The 19582-nt window shown below is 39.4% G+C and overlaps 1 protein-coding gene across 4 annotated transcripts in view; it reads left to right on the top strand.

Annotated features, from left to right (window-relative positions):
* ptprfa (protein tyrosine phosphatase receptor type Fa) overlaps positions 1–19582 on the top strand; it is a 334388-nt gene that overhangs the window by 99225 nt on the left and 215581 nt on the right. The gene's annotated exons all lie outside the window — the stretch shown is intronic.

The raw sequence follows: 19582 nt of genomic DNA, 5'->3' as shown, positions 1-19582 counted from the left end.
TGTCCACCTGTTTAAACCAGCTTTCTCCTGATTCACTGCCTGTGGTAAACAGAAGATTTGAACAGGAGGTGGATGGGCCACCGAAGCCCCACCTACCTCCTTTGTCTGCGATACCCATGTCAGGGATTTCCTCTCTGTATTAAACCATAAATTCAAGAGTATAAAAAACTATTAAAAAAAGCATTAGAGCAGTCTGAAGCCTGTGATTTTGAGTTTGAGGGATTGTTTGTACATACGCTGGCTTCAGTGTTTAATATGAGCATCCACACTGTAATAGTTTATATATAACAGAAAATAAGGAAAAAGGTTTTATTAACTCTTAAATGTGGGAATTTGACAGCGAGTGCTAAAGTTCCTCAAACATGCATTTTGTTTAATAGCAGGAAGGATTGCAAAAACAAATCTGGTTGTATACCAGAATTGTTCTGGCCGTTGACAGCATGTAATAAATTTATAATAAGTAAAACTAAAAGTCCTTATTTGCAGCGAGAGTTGAAAAACAACATTTCATTTCCAAGTACCATTAAAATTAACTTTAATGGTGGTCAGAAAGTGCAAAATAGAGCAGTGATGTTGGCAGAGGATGCAATTTAAAAGAAAGAGTGAATGACTTCTTCCCATGCCCAATCTCCATCTCCGCTTTTTGGGTTTTTTGCGTATTCTAGCTAAAGTAAAATAAAAAATAGAAAAACAAACTGAAAACATCACTCTGGCATCCATGTAACAAAAATCCAGCCCTACAACCTGACCTTACTCTTGAGTTTGCCTTGCGGTTTCATGCAGCATGAAGTTCTCTTTTCAGCTGCCTTTAACAAACACCATTCCTCACAGGACTATTGTGGGTTGAATGTCAACCAGCTTGACTCTACCTGAGGCCAAATCAAAGAAAAACAAAAAGAAAGGAAAGAAAAGAAAGGGAGAAAGGGATCGAGAGATTGTGTGAGAGAGAGGAAAGGCCTGGGCCATTTCTGTCTCTCTTAGACTGGTGAAAGTATTCACACCTTATAAAACTTTTACAAACATCTTTTTTGCTTGGCTGGTGCGTTTACTATTAAAGGTCTGCATAAAAGTATCCAGTAGAAGTGATAAAGTTTGACATTTGTTACGGCATCAACAGAACTCTAACCTTTTTCTTAATGATCCTATTTGTGAATAATAAATGTGTCTTGGGAAATCCATTTTTATTCATATAGCTCAAAGTCAGATCAATACTCATTTGAAGGCACTTTTTGTGAGGTAAAACCTGGATTACCACAGATATAAACCCAAACAATCTAAAGATACCCAATGAGCAAAAATGTAGAAAGAAGTCATGCATTTAAAGGCAATAATCGTATAATCTGACAAGTATCCTGTAGAAAGAGCTTTACTTAAACGCACGTATAAAAACGTATAAATGTTCTGATCACAGCTAAGGAAGAGCGCTCGTAGATATCATGGTTAAGACAGAAATAAGAGCTCGTGCTGTAGAAGCACAAGCTCAAAACAAACAAAAACCTGTCACAAACTACCTCATGTTTCAACTGAAAAGGCGACGTTATGATTTTGTGATTGACCAAAGCAGCAACTCCAATAGAGCCATTAAAAAACAACAACTATGGGAGGAACTGAGATGGTTGCTGCTTGGGTTAGCTGACATACGTTTCATTTGATGAAGTTAGATTTGAGATTAGAAGACTAAAGGTTGTAGGCATTTAAAAAAGATGTTGCTCTGAGTTTAACCAGAACATCTCTTAGCCTCACAAACGGCTCCGGACTTTTTCATGGCCACTTAGATGCATCTACCCCAGAAAAAGTCTCTTTTTGTCTCCCACTAAAACATCCCTAAACAAGGTCCTCCAGTTAAAAAAGGTCTTTAGTCTGCACCTATATTTAGCCCCAGGTACTTTCTGCAGTATATTTGGCCCACTCTGCACTAATATGTCTAGGAAGAACATAAAAGGTCAACATTACTATAAGCATTTCATTTGCAGAGGGGTCGTAGTGGGGTTTGGAGACTAAAAAATGGTCTGCATGCACTGAGCAGACTCCACTTAATTTGATAATGGTTATGTTGTTCTTCCTTTAGAATCCCATTGAACCCAGTCATACATGCGTAATCAGCACAGCATTAGATCTGAGAAGGACAAAGGATGTAGAGGTGAAAGGTTAAGTAGGAACATTTGGAAAATGGAATTCTGTATTAGTCCAGTCATAAAGGGAAATGAGGCTGACATTCTACGCAGCTACAGTAACAGCATCAGAAAATGACTAAATTACTAAACATCACTGCACAATATGCTGTACGAACTATGGCTTTTGAGATCTTCATCCATCTATATGTAAATCTAAATAAAGAGTTTCATGGTATGTTTTTGGATGCTTGGTGACAGTAAGCAACATTGTACAGTGTTTCCCACAAGGCAGGGGGTGCAAAGGAGGTGATGCTTCCATACATAAATGAATAAATAATGCCATATCATGTCACTTCACCAAATAAAACAGAATTTTTAAGATTGTATCGTGGGCCAACTAAGATTAAAGTGTAAGCATAAAGCCTAGAATTACAATCTATTCACACATGGCATAAGGATGGCGTCATCACGATCTTAGATGTTTTTCCATTTTGGGGGGTTTATTCCAGTCACATGACACTGCTGTCAGTCAAGGTCACTCAACATATGCATGAGAACGAATGAACCCTCTTCTGAAAGTATACAACATTTTTACATGTGTCAGTTTACAGTCACTGTATTACAGAGTCAAGCATGTGAGGCCAGCCAGGCCGTAAAGTTGAGCTCAGTAGTAGTCTTTTCAGATCTGCAGATCTCCATGCATCGAACTTGCAAATCTTATAATCTCAAAGCTGCTCTAACAAGTCACTTTCTCTGTATGTTTCTGTGAAACAACCAGCGTATTTACTCGCAGCTCTTACAGCAGTACAAAGACCCTGTTCATGTATGTCAAGAGACATGGTCTACATTTAGGCCAGGCAGGGGCAGGCTGATGCTTCAGAGGTCTCCGAGGTAGAGGAGGAGCTCCGTGGAGGGCAGTGTTTCTCGACAACAGGTTCATTATCAGGGCTATTTGCTTTATGGCTGCAATGAGCACATTTTATAATTTCCCTTTATAATTTGCAGATAGGAATTCATCAGCGAGCTGTGTCAGTAATTACCTTCCAGTGTGAGCACGCCGGAGAAAATGAGAATCATTAATTGCTCACAAAGAATTGAGATTTTCTCAGATTTTTAATGAAACCATATTAAAACCATTTAAACCTGATTCATGGAGTTTGTGTCAGAAATGGAAACCCTTTAATTCCCCAAAATTACCACTGAAATACACAAAAGTCATTTTACATGCTGCTGGAATCAACCGGCGCTCTCGATAAAGGAACTCACGATCTTGCCAACTAACAAATTTACAGTATTTTATTTCACATCAAAATGAATGCGATATGTTTATTTTAGGGTTCACTCGTAGGCCACAGTCGAATGAGTGATACGGGTGTCGTTACGGTTATTGATGGAGCATCAGTCAAAGCTTTATGAGGAAAGTTACAGGGTAAAAATAAAAAGCACCATGCCCTCTTCGTTCCATACCATGAGTACTTCTGTGTATCATCAGGATGGTTTTAATAGCCCATTCTTCTGTAATGTCCTATTTTTAAACCTTGACTAATGATTTTTGGACATCATCATCTTTTTGAAACAAACAGAGAATGCTACACTGCACACACAGATCATCTGTTTGAGTATCAGATAAAGTGGGACATCATTTACAAAATGAACATTATGCAGTAAGACTTGAAACTAGCGATTGAGACATAAACTAATCAGGAAAGTGTTCACCAAGGACATAAATAATAGGCTTGTTTTCTCACCGGCTTTGATAGACTCAGACCTCTTTCTGAGGAGTCGCCCCCTGCTGGCTGTTGAAAGAATGCAGGCACCAAATGTTGGATACACCTTTTGGACAAGACTTTTTTAAACAGTGGATGACCAAAACATATTTGTTTCATGTGTTATGACTTGCATGTCTCTGGATGGAGTCATCAAGTGAACAGAACAACACATTCATTACATTTTATAAGCCTTCAAATTAAGGGAGTGAAACAAGAAAAAGAAAAACAAGCCTATGATTCCAATATTCTCAAAGAAAAATGAAGATGCACTGCAGTATTGTGCTGTGGATGGTTGGCTGCACAGCACTTTTCATGACCTTAATGACTTCACAATATTGCATTTTGTGCGACTGTTTCCTTCTGTGCACAGTGGGCTACTCAGTGTAACGCAGTCCTATCATTTGTTGATTAAGTTTGAGGAGGAATCATTAGCACTTGATTTGATGCAATAGATCTCCCTGTTGATGCAGTGTGAGGGGTTGTAAATGAGATGGATGAATAGAAATTGTCATTTTAATTAGTTGAGTCCATCAAATACTGAAATGTTCTCCACATGTGCTGATGAAAACGACCTCCTTCAAAGGAAAAGACATAAGCCATGCGATATTATGTCTGTGTAAGCTGGTTGCATGTCAAATGTCAGCTCTCCGCATGGAAGGAGTGCTGCAGTTCCACAGCTGTCTGTGGCTTATTTCCACCATATAACGAAAAGGCTTGATTTTAACAGTGCCCCCAAAACATTAGGCTGCTTAATGAATGATTGCATACAAATAACTACCTGATGTAAAAGGTAACCTCAGACTGAGCTCAACACAAAGTCTTTTAAAAGCAATAAAAGTTTCATCATAGTCTGTTTTTAAAAATCATTTCATGACTCACTCATAATAATTGGACACAGTGTGTACAAAATTACCTTTACTACCCCACTGCGTTTCAAACAACGTACATTAGAGCAAACTCTGTGTTCTGTTTTAGTTCTTTGATTTAGATTTTTTTAAAAGCATTATTCCAACGTATTTATATGGAAGTATCAAAAACTTTTCTTTCAGCTGTACAGCTTGCCAATTTGTCACATTTCCAAGCTTGGACGTTCAGGTTTGACAACTTACTGAAAAGCAGATACTTAAATGTATCTGCTTTAAAACTTTAAAATATTCCCAAACCTTATTTAAGTACAGAGATTATTAGAGAAATACAACGTTTTAAGCCAACGAGCGACACTGTCTGATCACTACAATTTACTGGTGGGTTACAGCACCCACATAGCAACATTGGTATGGCCCCGATCTGGCTCACACCATGTGCTTACACATGGCCCACATACCGCAAAGAATGACGGCCCTTTGGTGGCCCAGACCTGGTTTGCCAGAGGGGGCCCACACATGGGCCAGCACAAGGCCAGCTGCAGATACACTGGTGGTCCTGTGCTGGCCCAGAACAGTTTCAGCTCTGGCCCCAGATGTCAGCCTAATGTGTACCTTAATCAAGCCATGGAATAACAACATGTGCCGGAACATAACAGTGCAAAAGTAACATGACGAAACTCTATTCAGACAGTGAATGGACTGAGTGTTTTATAGCACCTTTCTACTCTCCCGGATTACTCAAAGTGCTCTATACAACATGCCATATTCACCCAATCACACACACTTTCTTGAGCTGCCGACAGGAGGAGCCAGGGATCGAACCACTAACCTTGCGATCAGTAGGTGACCTGCTCTACCGCCTGAGCTACAGTTTTCCGCTGGCACAGATGAGTAAACTGTCACTAGGTTTTGGATAAAGTGTACACTCACAAACCTGTCAAATCTGCATTTGAAACGTTGGCTACAACAGCAGTATAGTATTGCAACATGGCATTTGGGTCTTCTAACTAAAATAGGAAAATAGGAGCATAAACAGTGCCATCATTGCCAGACCTGGCCCACATCTGTCTGACATACACCCTGCCATGACACCAGTCAGTCAGAAGTGCCAGCTTGATGCCAGATCCAGGCCAGACCTGTTTTCTATGGGCCTGGGCCACATACACCAAACCACAATCGAGCCATATATGGCATGCCATCACATAGACAGTGCCATCTATGCCGCGCCTGGCCCATATCTGGATGACATATGTCTTATCATGCCAGAAGTCAACCAGCAGTGCCGGCTTGATACCAGATCCGGGCCAGACCTGCCTGCTATGTGGGAAGTATGTAATCATTCTCTGATGCAATTGCAATCTTGTTTGACACTTGTATGAATTTGCAACAACAGTTTTGTGGAACATAAATGTTCTGAACTGTTCTGAGTTTCAGTAATGGGCATAACTAACCTGCAGTAGCTCATGGAGCACCTGCACAAAAACTACTGCTGTAGATGCACAAAGAATCATAATCAGTTTAAGTGGATGTTATATTTAAAACATTTTCATCTTCTTTCTGTCAAGGAAGTGAAGCCATTACATTCCAGACTCCACTGACCAAAACAGTAAGCATTAGACATTAGACAAAGGAATTGCTTGTCTAATGCTCCCTCGACTGATTCGTTTCTGACTTTGATGTTTAAATGGATTCGTTCACAAAAAACACAAAAGTCACACAAAGTGCACACGACTCCTGTTTTCAGAAAAGTAAAAATCAATGTTTGTGTTCAGTCTCCTGGCCTTCGTTTTCTTTCTACAAACCAATAGTCTTTGCTGACTGTTGTCACATATGAACGTTAAGCATGACGTTACCATACTGCACAGACTGGGACCAGGCTCCATGCGTCAGTGAAACTAAGACCACAAGAGCTGAGACACTGGCAAAGTCTTACTGAGCAAATACTTTACACATCATCAGACTGTAAGATGGAAATTTTATTGTCTAATTCTATATTATTTCTGAAAAAAAAAATCAGCTCTAATAAAAAACTCCTTAAACTTTTTAAAAACAGTTTTTCTAGAAGAATTGCTCATTTTATAATTTCTTTAAACTTTTAACTGTTAAAATAATGTACTTGGTAATGTAATGAGCCAGTCTGAATTGTGTATATATATATTTTCTGGAACAAATTTTATTTGCTTGCAGTAAATCATTTACTTGTTTTAAATTATTGCACTACTAATGTCCTTCTCTCGAGTAGATTCAAGAGAGAGTTGTGTCCCAACAGTTTGGTTAAAACCAATGCATTCCTGTTTTAGAGTGATAAAATATTTACCTCCTTATATATTTGAGGGCATTAAATCAGGAAGATATTCTGATCATTTCCCTTCTCCAGCAGTGATGAGTTATATCTCATATACAGTGCTGTGAAAAGTATTTGCCCCTTTGCTGATTTCTTAGGTTTGGGGTGACAGAAATGCAAAAAAAACCCTCTCAAGGCAGGCGTTGCCGATTTGCAACAGTTAAAAACTAACAACCTGATTACCCCACATACATATTTTATGAGTTTTTTTTACTCAGAAGTACCAGGACTTGGTTGTGCATTAGCAACTAAAACTTAATTTGAGCCTGAGAGGGTTAATATTATGCAAATATGACAGGTGTAAATACAAAATGAACATTTAAAATAATGATTTTATTTATTAAGGGAAAACAGCTGTCCAAACTAACTCACTCTGTGTGAAGAAATAATTATCCCCCTTTTTAAATCATAAATTAACAACCATTAACCACATTTTTTGGAAAGCTGTGTTGAATTTCACGAGCCACACCCAGGCCTGATTAATGAGAGACTTGACTCAAGCAATCACTTATATAAAAGCTGTCTGACAAAGTGAAGTGGGCTGAAATATTATAAAAAAACAAAGACATCATGCCGCAATCTAAAGAAACAGCTGAGAAACAAAGTCGTTGACATTTTGGGTCTGAAAAGGAGTACCAAACCTTTTGTAAGTCTTCGGGACTCCAGTGAACTTCAGTGAGAACCACATATAGAGAAACCTTGGTACTGGTACCTTCCTAGGATTGGCTGGCCTACTAAAGTTACTTCAAGAACGCATTGATGACTCATCCATGAGGTCACAAAAGAATCCAGCACAATATCTAAAGAACTACACGACTCGTTTGGCTCAATTCAGATCATTTGGGACGTTTGGAAAAATATTCTGTGGACTGATAAGACAGAAGTTTAACTTTTTGTTTGAGTCCCGTTACATCTGGCATAAAACGAACAAAGCATTTATTAAAGGAACATCATACCAACAGTCCAACATGGTGGTGGTCGTGTAAAGGTCTGGGCTTGGTTTGCTGCTTCAGGATCTGCACGATTTACCATCATTGATGCTAATCCTGAATTCTGCTCTTAACCAGGAGAAGTTCAAGCCTTGAAGCTCAATCACACTCTTGCTACGTAGCAGCACAATGATCTGAAAACTCCACCTCTGTGTGGCTTTAAAAAAAACAACCTTTTTACACCTGGTAAGTTTGAATGATCCTTTTTTTTAAATAAACAAAATCCACTTATAAAAACTTCATCTTGTGTTTACATGCCTTATCTTTGTGTAATAATAAAATCTGAAATGTGTGACAAAAATGCAAATATATATATATATATATATATATATATATATATATATATATATATATATAAATTAGAAAAAGAATAGGAAAAATAATTTTTCATGGCACTCAATTAAACATGTTAGTGCGCTTTACATTATTCAGCTGCTCGGTCTTTTGCACACAGGGTTTCTTGCTCTAACCTCTCTTTTCTTCCTGCCCAGCTCTGCTCAGATTTGAGACTCCCCTGGGTCGCATACACATAATGATTAGAAAAATAGAATCAGTTTATTCCCTGTGTCTTTGCCTCCCTCCTCCCAGCATTCATGCAGCATGTGGGTACTGCTACCATACTTGTGTGGGAGGCAATTTTGCGGGTCATGAACAAGAAGCAGTAGTGAACGATGTATTATTTATAAGAACAAACACAAGTGGCAGCCGTGTCTCTGCATCCAGCTCTCCAAACAGAAAGGAAGATTACTAAGACTCTGCCAGGCTGTCTGACAGTTTGGGGATTCGATTTTAGACGGTGGAGTAAAATTATCAGTTTAGTCTCGACTATGCGACGTATGTGAATGTAGAAGATTTATAAAGTCCAGCTTGGAATCTGCTTCCTCCTGAAAGAAAGTCTTAAAAGTCCATTTGCGCCTGTTCAGTTAATTATTGAGTGATGATATATTTAACTGTTTGCTACATTCACGCTGCTCCTCAGCCTGGTTGAATTTATCGGATTTGCAGGGTGTGTGCTGGCAAACAGCTATTGACAAGAGTGTAAATTGATTGGTCCATGAGAATGTAAAGCTTTATCTCTGTTAAGATAAGCTGTCTTTGGCAGAGGGTTGACATATAGATTATCATGTAATGAAGTGCAAATGCTGACTGTTTTTCCTTAAAAAAACAAAAATGTATCTTGGAGTCTAGACTGCAGACATACAGTGAGCTGTGCCCTCTGAAAAAATGTTGAAGTAAACACCTTTATGAGCCCAACATTAGGATTACAGATTACCTTTAAAATTAGTGGACGTTAAAAGGAAGAATATTATTTAAATATGGTGAAAGGGGTTGTTGCACATGATGCTAATGCATGTTTCACTCTAAATGATTTAGCTGATACATTTATAGTATACATGGCTGTACTTGGACAGTAAATGTGAGACACCTTGTAGATTAGTATAACTAATTAAGAATAATGTGTGACCAGGTTAAAGATAAACAGAATATTACAGCTCACTGTCTGTTGGATGGATAGTGTGCCATTCAAAGTAATGGGACCGTTTGGTTTCACTACCAGTGTGGTGCTACACTAGTGTACCACTGTGCCCCGTAATCATCGCTGTTGTCTTATGGTATTTTAAAATGTCTTAGAATTCATAAAAGTGGCTGAAAATGCTGCCTGCTGCCATCAGACAGTTGCTAATAGGTTTCAATATTGACAAATGCCATTTGGGAGTGCCAAACATAATACTAAATGGAAATTTAGAGGTAGGTTGACTTGTTTTGGAATGAGGGCAAAAACTGGATAAAAAGAGGATAAATAAAGCAGAACAAGAAAGGCCTTTTCTTTCCCATAATGCACCCCACTCTTAAACATATTTGATCACATTAATAATCAGCCAAACCCATTAGCTGCTTGCTGAACTGTTTACTTTTTGTTTTATTCAGTGTATTCCACTGTTGAGCGTGAACCCTCGGTTATATCACTAACACTCAGCTGTGGCATCCTACTTATTCAGCCACATGGATAGGTTCCAAGTGCTCTGGGTCAGAATGTAGCACTGTTTATTAACCAGATGACTGCAAACGTACAGTATTTAGGCCTAGCTCAGTCTGAAAACATTTGCTTTCACTTTTGTTGTTGTTATTGTTATTGCATCTTGTCATAAAATGTACTCCTGGCAAAACAAAAAAGAAGGCAATTGTCCCGTTAGCTTTACAGGATTATCAAGTGTACCAACACATGCACAGCAGCCTCGATAATGACCCGGCAAATGTCACAACATATTGGGTGTAAACAAACCATTTTTTGCTGAGTTTCACATGCCTGCTTTAAAAGCGCGGCTGATGATTTTAAAAAAAAGAAAGAAATCCAAAATGTCTCAGTCAGATTTTTCAGCATGCGATTTAGTGGAGTTCTACTGTACGTCTGAGCTGTGAGGGAACTCTTCACGTTTGCTTTATGTCTTCACTTCATGGCTCTGTATCAGACTGCTTCCTGCTCTCTCAGCTGTACCGTGGATGCTGGAAGGTACGGGTGGTACATGGCTGACAGTTCATGCTGACAGGCCCGTCAGGAGAACTGGCAGAATTGTCTGTATTAGAGGGCGCGGGGTTGTGCTGTGAAACCCAATGAGCAAATGTTTGCTCTCCCCTCCATCGTCAGTACCCTGTGTTCACTTCATAGGCAAAGCAAATATTGTACTTCTGTTGATATATGATGTGGTATCGGATAACAACATCATGGGACACATGAGGAGTCATTCATCTAGACACCTTTTAATATTTACAGGTTGTCATTTGTTTTTATGAGTGGTAGCCAGTATTCAATTTTTTTTAACCCTTTCAATCACTGACACTAGCTGCAAACATACAACAATTTGTGAGGCTGAAAAAACAAAGTTGGTTTAGAAGTGTCAATAGATGCTGTTCTTTTCATGGCCACTGGAGGCTCCAAAAGTGGGTCGGTCCGATAGAACAGCGGTCCCCGGGCCATGGACCGGTAACGGTCTGTGAGTCGTTTGGTACCGGGCTGCGAGAGTTGAGTCTCGGGTGTGAAGTTTATGGTTTTCAGGGTTTTTATCGTTAACTCGGTTTCCCTGGATCTTTTCCTGTGTTGTAGTTGTGCGTCTTATTTTGAAAGAACTATTTATGCTTTACCATAGCGACCAGAGAGCATTAAGGGGCAGAGAGGAGGATGTTACTCTCAATGTTGTTGGCGCATTTCAGGAGGATGCTGCTAATAAAGTCACACAATTACACAGTGAATTCACGTTTATTGTTATATTTACAAAATACCACAGTTTTTGTCTCGGTCGCGTCATTTTATTTTGTTGTGTTTATCTGCCACACCTTAAAGGCCGGTCTGTGAAAATATTGTCGGACATTAAACCGTCTGTGGAGCAAAAAATGTTGGGGAGCGCTCTGTTAGACAGTGTAAAAGATGGGAAGAAGGTCAATGTCAGAGCGTCCAAAGTTTAAATGATAAACTTAAATTATTATGTTTTTCAAATACAGGAGGTGAGACTACATTCATACTGTCGTGCATGTGCAGTCACATCCACTATATATCCTCAAATCAGTGAAAACGTAGATCCACACACTTACTATTTGTCAATCCAGTTTAATCATAATCACACACTGGGTCACATTTACTGACTACATAACAACCTCAAGCAGAAACAACCTACTTTAAACCACATCATGATCTTGTATGGGTAACTGCAACCAAACACACATAGTGCACTCATAGAAAAATAATAATAAAGTACAAAAGCACGTCTCTTTTATGGCATAGGGTACACAGCAGGATGATTTTTCTTTCAGTGTAGAAATGGATTAATGAGCTCCCCATACTGTGGGACAGCTGCTGACTAAAACTAAACAAATGAACTTTTTAGTCCCAAAGACACTTCCCAAAGTGTGGCCCATGTGGTCCAAAGTCATATAAATAAGAAAAGCAAACATTGGAAAGTCAGAATTTAACAAAATAAACGAATAAATATAAAGCCCAAAGCAACTCAAGGAGCCAAATGGAGACAGAAAGATGGACACCGGAACTACGAGGGAGCTCAGATAAACACTTATCAAAGACTGGGAGGCAACACACAGGATTGATTCTCACCACAGAGCGGGATAGTACGGCAGAAATAACCTGAAGGCATAATAAAAAGAGCAGGGAGAGGGACAAAGGAAAGAATCAGACATTTACAAAGCCACAACAAATTTTTATTCAAAATAAGAGTAAACTTTAAGAGGCATCAATGTTAACCCAAGAAGATAAACAAGAAGACACGGAAATGCAGAAGACTAAGGGTGATACCTAAAACTAAGAACGCAAAGCAAGGACTATCACAAAGACCTTTATGCTGATAACTCATCCAAGAGGTCTGTGATTTAGTTATGGTCAGAATGATTTTGTAATACAGACGTCCCTCGTTTATCGCGGGAGTTATGTTCTAAAAATAACTCGCGATAAGTGAAATCTGCGAAGTAGCCAACTTTATTTTTTACAATTATTATAGATGTTTTAAGGCTGTAAAACCCCTCATTACACACTTATACTCTTTTCTCAGACAGGCATGAACATTTTCAAACTTTTCTCTCTTGTTTAAACTCCCAAAGTTCAAACCTTCGTAGAAAGTCCAGTATTATAGAATGAAACCAAAGGAACCCGCAGGTGACGATGTTTCGTCGACATCGTTGTGTTTGTTGGGGAGAAAACTTACAAACATGCAGTGCAGCACTTCAGAGTCACATTGCTAGCGATCGAAGATTTATGTAAATTTAAAAAGCTGATCGTATTCTGCACTGCACAGGAGACACGGCATGAAATTGATTTTAAAAAAAGCATGCAAAAAACACAAAAATCCACGAAACAGCGAGGCCGCGAAAGGCGAACCGCGTTATAGCGAGGGACCACTGCACTCTGTTTGAATAGCGACTTAGCACTACTTTGCAGGTATGGCTTTTTTCCTAAAGAGTTCTAATCATGATGCAGTATCTTGGTGCTGGCCTTTGTTTGTGTCACTTCCTATTAAATTAAAGTAGCTCTCTGTTCTCTGCTTTAATGCCACTTACATTAATATTCTTGTAATTTATGCTGCTGATAATAGTACTGACAATTATTTCTGCTAGAGACAAACTTCATTGACCTCTGCACCTAAACTGATTGCTTTTTGCCAGTTTGTCATTTCATCAAAGAACTTTGCATGAGAAGCTGCCCACTCCTCAGTTGGAGGCTAGCAGGAGAACTGCAGTGTTTCTGAGGAGAAGCCAGATTGTTTATATGTCACTTTGACTGATCAGAGGTTGATTTGCATGGCTGCTTCCTCTCAACTCCACAGCCTAATGAGTCTCTGTGAGGAGAAGGCACTTTTTGTGAAACTGTTGTCACTTGTCATTGTGAATTGCCTCTGAAACACAGCTTTATTCCGCCTCACACAACATTTGACTGCCTGGCTGCATGCCTAGACACCATTAAATTCTGGAGCCCAAATGAGAAACGGGCCTGTAAGACAAGTGTGCTGCAGTGGGTGACAATGAGACGCGAAGCAGTAGGCTGTAAACTCAGGGGGGTTCAGGAGTAGCTTTGCTGAAGAATAGTTCTGACCTAGGGACAGTATTACGTCATTAAGTCTGGGAATTTGAGATTGTCCTTCTCCAGAGTAATTTTCCAGCTGCTTAACCTTTATCTAAGACAAACACCGCAAAGATTTTCAAATGAGAAAGTTACTCAAAACTTTCGATGGTAACTAAAACATAAACTAACATAAAAATTAGATTTCTTCCCACTTGTGACCGAGAGATGGAAGATTTTTGGCATCAAAATTTGACTAATGTTTTCATTCTTAATCGAACCTCCTAACAGAGTCTGATGTCTTGTGATTGTGGTCTGAAAGGAAATCAAAATAACAATGAATCTTCAATCCCAAAATAATAAAAGCAACAAAATGTTTTCCACTGTAACTGCAACTTTCACTTTTTATATGAATATCTCATAAATTCTTTGCCATGAATGTAACTTTTAACAATGCAGTGCACCATTTTTCAAAATCTAAATCCATTTTTGCAGCTATAATGAATAAAATACCTTTCAGGGTGTCCTATATGATCCTTTGGGTGCTAGGCTTTGGTAAAGTTAGTGTGAAACACAAACTAGACCAGAACTGAGATGCAGTTCTGGTCTTATGTTCTTGTTCAAAAACAAATGAGCTGAACTGCAGGTTTGCAAATGTACCTACACTAAAAACACATTTCCATAGGACAGGAGCTGAGTAGATGAATGGGAGCTTTGTCATTGGGCACATCAGGACTCCTTGGCATCAGTCATGTTACAGCGCACACCGTAGTCAACATCTGTCTCCTCTGTCCTTCCATCAATCACTGGAAACATAAATGGCCTCTGTCTTCAAAGTCTGACATGGAGCATATTTGCATGGAGCTAATTATATTTCTTCTTAAATAATGTCTGAGTTTATTCCTCCGCCCTGTGAAAGCAGCTTCTGGAGCGTTGAGGGTGTATTTATTTAACTCTTGCCTGTAGCCTGTGTGGGTGGCGGTTTGATGGACAGGGTGTAATAGTGATGATACAATGTTGTAGTTCCAAACAAAACTAGCCATCTTTGAATATGCATAAGAAAGTAAGAGAGGAAGCATAGTGTGAGTGGACTAGTGGGCTCACAGCGATGTAAACTTTAAAATGTTAGTTATTGATTCAACCACACAATGTGGTTCACAAATGACTGATTGTCTAAAAGTGAGGATTCAAACAAAGTAAAATTAATAGACACAATATTGGTGATGAAGATGAGAGAAAGTGGAGTAATCATTTTCAAAGGTAAAGACTGCTCAGCAGGTGACGTTTGAAAAGTGCAAATATAAAGCTTTCTTGTAATGTCCTGATTCATTTCATATGGTTTTAATTCAGAAGTCAGATCTATACATAATGTGTGGCAGAAGTTATGTTTTTACTTTACTTGTCTAGATCCACAAAGAGCAGAGAACGTTCGATTATCACAGTAATCATTATTAACTCAAAGCTATATAAGCACAAGTTTCAAGTCAATAATAACGAAACAGTTATAAAAATAATTATTCATTAGTAGATAACAATTAACTACAGTTTGTTAATGAATAGGTAATTGACTTTTTAAAGCTTTTTAAAGTTTGTTATAAAATCTTACAAAATCATTATGTTGCTGTTAAACGATACAGATCCAAACCTTCAGCTGATCTAGGATACACGACATAAAACGTACCCTTCCAGTGAACAGAGGGGGAGCTGTCACCCTCCACCACGCATAGAAAAGTAGGATGAAATGTAGACTGATGCTTTTCACATCCACTCATATTGCACATTCAGACTGGTATGTGTTTCATATTGTACTGAGCCACTGAAAGTAAAAAAAAAGAAAAAAAAAAGGAAGGGTCAGGGCTTGGCAGGTATAATTCTGTGAAAAAAGCTCAAAACTTAAATTTGCCACTTTAATGTGAAACAATTCTGAGTTTTTTTTCTCAGAATTATTCATCCCAAGCCCTGACCTTTATTTTTTTCTACCTTTAGTGTGCCTAATTTGCTGTTGTGCTTTTCAGCTGCACCTAGGTGTATGAGCTCACAGCGAAGGTAGGGGAGGGCCAGTCATGTTGAGAAATTTGATTGGTGTGCAGTGGACCTTCAGTTTGTGCCATTGGCTCAAATGTGCATCTGCCAACCAGGAAAATGTCCAGAGTACCAGATGCCCAGTCCAGCCCTGGTGAGCCTGTAGTTACTGCATTTCATATGCAGTTGTTGAGTAAATGTAAATCTGCTCTATAGCTGGAGTCAAAGCATTGAGCTTAACAATTTGCTTATGTTTAAGCGCAAGCTCTCAGTTTCTGAAATTATAGCCTTGGTTGATTCATTTATAGCCCAGTTTATGTATTACATACATTTTTAAAAGTGTCACTCTTTATTTGACCAGTTAGAGTTTTTTAAAAGGAAGGTCAGAACTATTTATGGAATGGGGCCACAGACTTATGACTTCTTTGGTGAGATTGCTTGTGTGGGTGGTGTTGTGGTGGTTTAATGCTGGATTTCAGAGATAACCTCGCACCATTGTTTACATCCTATTGCTTTACTTTATGACTTCAGATGTCATATACAGTAAGTGTAACAGCGTCGATGGTGACTTTTATATTCATAGTTATTTTTAACTAGGATAGCACAATGTAACAAATTATATATTTTTTAATAACACATGCACAAATTGTAAAGGACAGAAAGTTTCACTGAGACGGTTGACCATCTTAAGTAGCTAATTACCTAATAACTAGTACTAAAGAAACACATTTCAATGGCGTAAGAACTTCACATAAGAAACTGATTGTGACGGACTTTTTTCATTGATTATTGTCAGCTTTATTAGTTCTGACGATCCAAAATCGTCATGATGGTGTTAAATGTGGTTCAGTCAAATGGCAGCAGTAGAAATTGTGCTTAAAAAACTTCAGCATTTTCACTGCACTTTACTCTGCATGAGGGTGAGAATGTTGTTTTACAGGCTTTTTGGTTTAAAGTCTCTCTCCATGCCAGTCACAGTGAAACCTTGTCACCCCATACTGGTTTTTCACAGATGTACACTGCAGTTAGTGTGGCACGTAGGCAGCATACTCTGCTGAGTGGAAGGATTTGCTGGCTGGTGTCAGGGAGCCTGTCAGAGTGGAGGAGGTATGTGATGCCACAGGCCTCAACAGAATGTGTTAAAAGCACCGTCTCCTGTTTACAGTGGCATCGTTTACCAGAGTAATTGAGTGGAGAAAACGCTCTGCTCCTCGGAGCAAAAACCACCCATGAAGAGATGAGCTCATAACCAATGCACTTTATTCCACCAATTATTCACCAGCCTGCAGGAAGTTGGATATCAAGGCTTGTCTGAGAGAGAGATTATGACCTGCTGGGATTCACATATGCACATGTGTAAAACTCTGGATACATGATTAAGTGACCAGTCTGTGTTTAAAATAAGCCTTGTATTTGAAAAAGTTCATAAGAACACAAACATTTCTCAAAGGTGCTTCACAGACTTGGGCCACAGGGTCCAGTTTGGCCCACTAGATAGCTTTGTAAAGCATGGAAATTACATCTATATAGTGAAGTGAGTTTCCAAAACAAGAAAACCAAAACACATCTGCATGTATGAGCCTGATGTGGATGTGAAAACTAATCCCTGGCCCAGTCTCCAGGTACACAGGAAATGTAGAGCAGCTAAAACAGACACTAATACCCCCAAATAATACAGCAAATCACTAAGAACAACCCACAGGTGTGTATGATTAAAGGCACACAAAACTAAAGTACTACTCAAACAGGATCATGTAGATACAGTCTTATTTGTAAGTAGGCTATGAGCACAGTAGTGAGAGGTATGGCAGCATACTACTCATACTGAATCAAAAGCAGCCCTGACTAACTGCTTTGCTACCATTTAAAGTAGGAGGTGTGATTGATGATGGAGCTTGATTGGAGCTGGGACTGGGACACCCGTCCAATCAGGAGCAGCGGCAGATAAGGGCAGGATTAAGGGGGAGGCAGCAGAAAAGGCAATCCCGTGTAGCAAGAAAACTATATTCAAAAGAGTCAACATAATGACAGAGAGGGCAGGACGTCCTGTACCCCTGCCCTCAGGATTACAGTACGTTGCTAATTACTTGATGTTAACTTGTGTGACATTTTGGATATAGATAATGAAAAAGGATAAGCGGAAGGGGATGGATGGATGGATGAAGTAGGATCAAATGAATACAGCCTCAGGACACAGGCCTAGAAACCGACCCATGACTATCTGCAAAGGAAACATGTATGTTCCCCAGCATGTTGGCGAGTGGATCCTGGCAGATTGGTCAGTGGCTTCGTGGTAACCGCCTGTTGCTACGTAAGAGTATGTATTCCCCAACCATTTGGTGAAAATCTCTTTGCAGCTGGTTTGATTGGTAGTAGATAGTTGAGATAGTTGACAATAGTATAAAATGTACTGGATTTGGAGGTAAGGCACAACTTTTATTTTGAAAGCAAGTGTTCTTGTTTCTGGTTTGAGTCCCACTTTTTCAAGGTCCACAACAGAAGCCCCTTATAGGAGTCCTCTGATCCCACCTCGTAACAGTGAGACGAACTCCCTTGCTAGTGCCTGGTGAGACTTCTTAAAAGATGTGATACGTTTCTCTTGGACGTTTCTCACAGTATCACATTGTCCAATGCAACTCTACATTTCCCTTTCCCAGTTTTGCCACCCGTAGGCAGTGCTCATTATCTGAACCTCTAACTGAAAACATTGTCCCTTATGTTTTGTCAGTGTTACTTTAGCTCAGGATCTGCCCTCTAAGGAATTTTTTGTCCTATTGTGAAATATTGCCTAATATTAACAATTTCCCGAAGAATTACACCGATTCAAACACTGGCCTTCTTCGTTTCTGCACTTGTACATATTATAATGGAAACCACTTACACGGTTTGTCTGGATGTAGCAAAATGCAATCATTCTCAATAAACACATGTAGAACAAGTTTAAAGGAATTAAAGTGCATTATTAATGAGGACAAACTGGGCTGCCTTCAGTCCATTTATTGATTCCCAACTCAAAATTGCCTCTTAATTGTGTTTCTGTATGCAGAATACAGTTTCATGTGTGATTTCAGTTGCAGTTTGGCTGCAGCGAGCCTCTCAGCATATGGCTCAAGTTGTTCCTGAGAGTCTGTAATGGGCACAGAGACATGTCTTGCTGGATTTGGCAGTGGCATGGTGAGAAGAAATTTTTGCAAGGAAGCCAAAGAAGATGGCTCCCTCTCTTTAAAAAAACATGTAATGAAGACCTGCTGGAGAAATAACACACAATGGAACAAGAAGCAAACTCATCTGTTGCATCTGGTTTAATCTGCAGAATAGTCATAATAATAGATGACAATATAATTTCACTGAACAGGATCAAATGCACCCAATGTTGACAAGCGTGAGTCCACCTCAAATAAGACGTTCATGTGCTGATGACCCTGCAAGGATTCACAACCAGTAACTGTTGTGGCACACAGACATGTAGGAGTCGGGTTATGGGGAAAAAAATATTGAACACAGCAATGGATGTGATGGTGCTGTGCTAGGCTTTGAAGATTACTGGTGAGATGCCAGAGACTTCTGATGCAGAGCAGGAACACAGTACCAGGAGGACACTGAGAGGCCGTGAGGACGGAGCAGACTGAACAATGGGGAAAAGGGGCGAGGGTCACGATGCAGGCAACAGGTTGAAGAAGAAACTCAATTTACAGAAAAGCTCGAAGCGAACGCTGGCTGAGGCAGAAGCAGCAGTGGAAGAGCTGATTGTTTTTTCAGGGCTTGATAACAGCAAAGAGATGCACCTGGCACGGCTCTGTTCTGACTCCAGCACACCTACTTCCACTCATGCAATCACAGATACAGGAGACAGAACTCACTGGAGAAGACGGCAGGTTATTGTGCATTCATGTGTTCTCAGAAGCAATACATTTCTTA

The sequence above is a fragment of the Pelmatolapia mariae genome, linkage group LG15 (assembly GCF_036321145.2).
Source record: "Pelmatolapia mariae isolate MD_Pm_ZW linkage group LG15, Pm_UMD_F_2, whole genome shotgun sequence".
Classification (NCBI taxonomy): Eukaryota; Metazoa; Chordata; class Actinopteri; order Cichliformes; family Cichlidae; genus Pelmatolapia; species Pelmatolapia mariae.
This window is presented reverse-complemented; position numbering and strand designations above follow the sequence as displayed.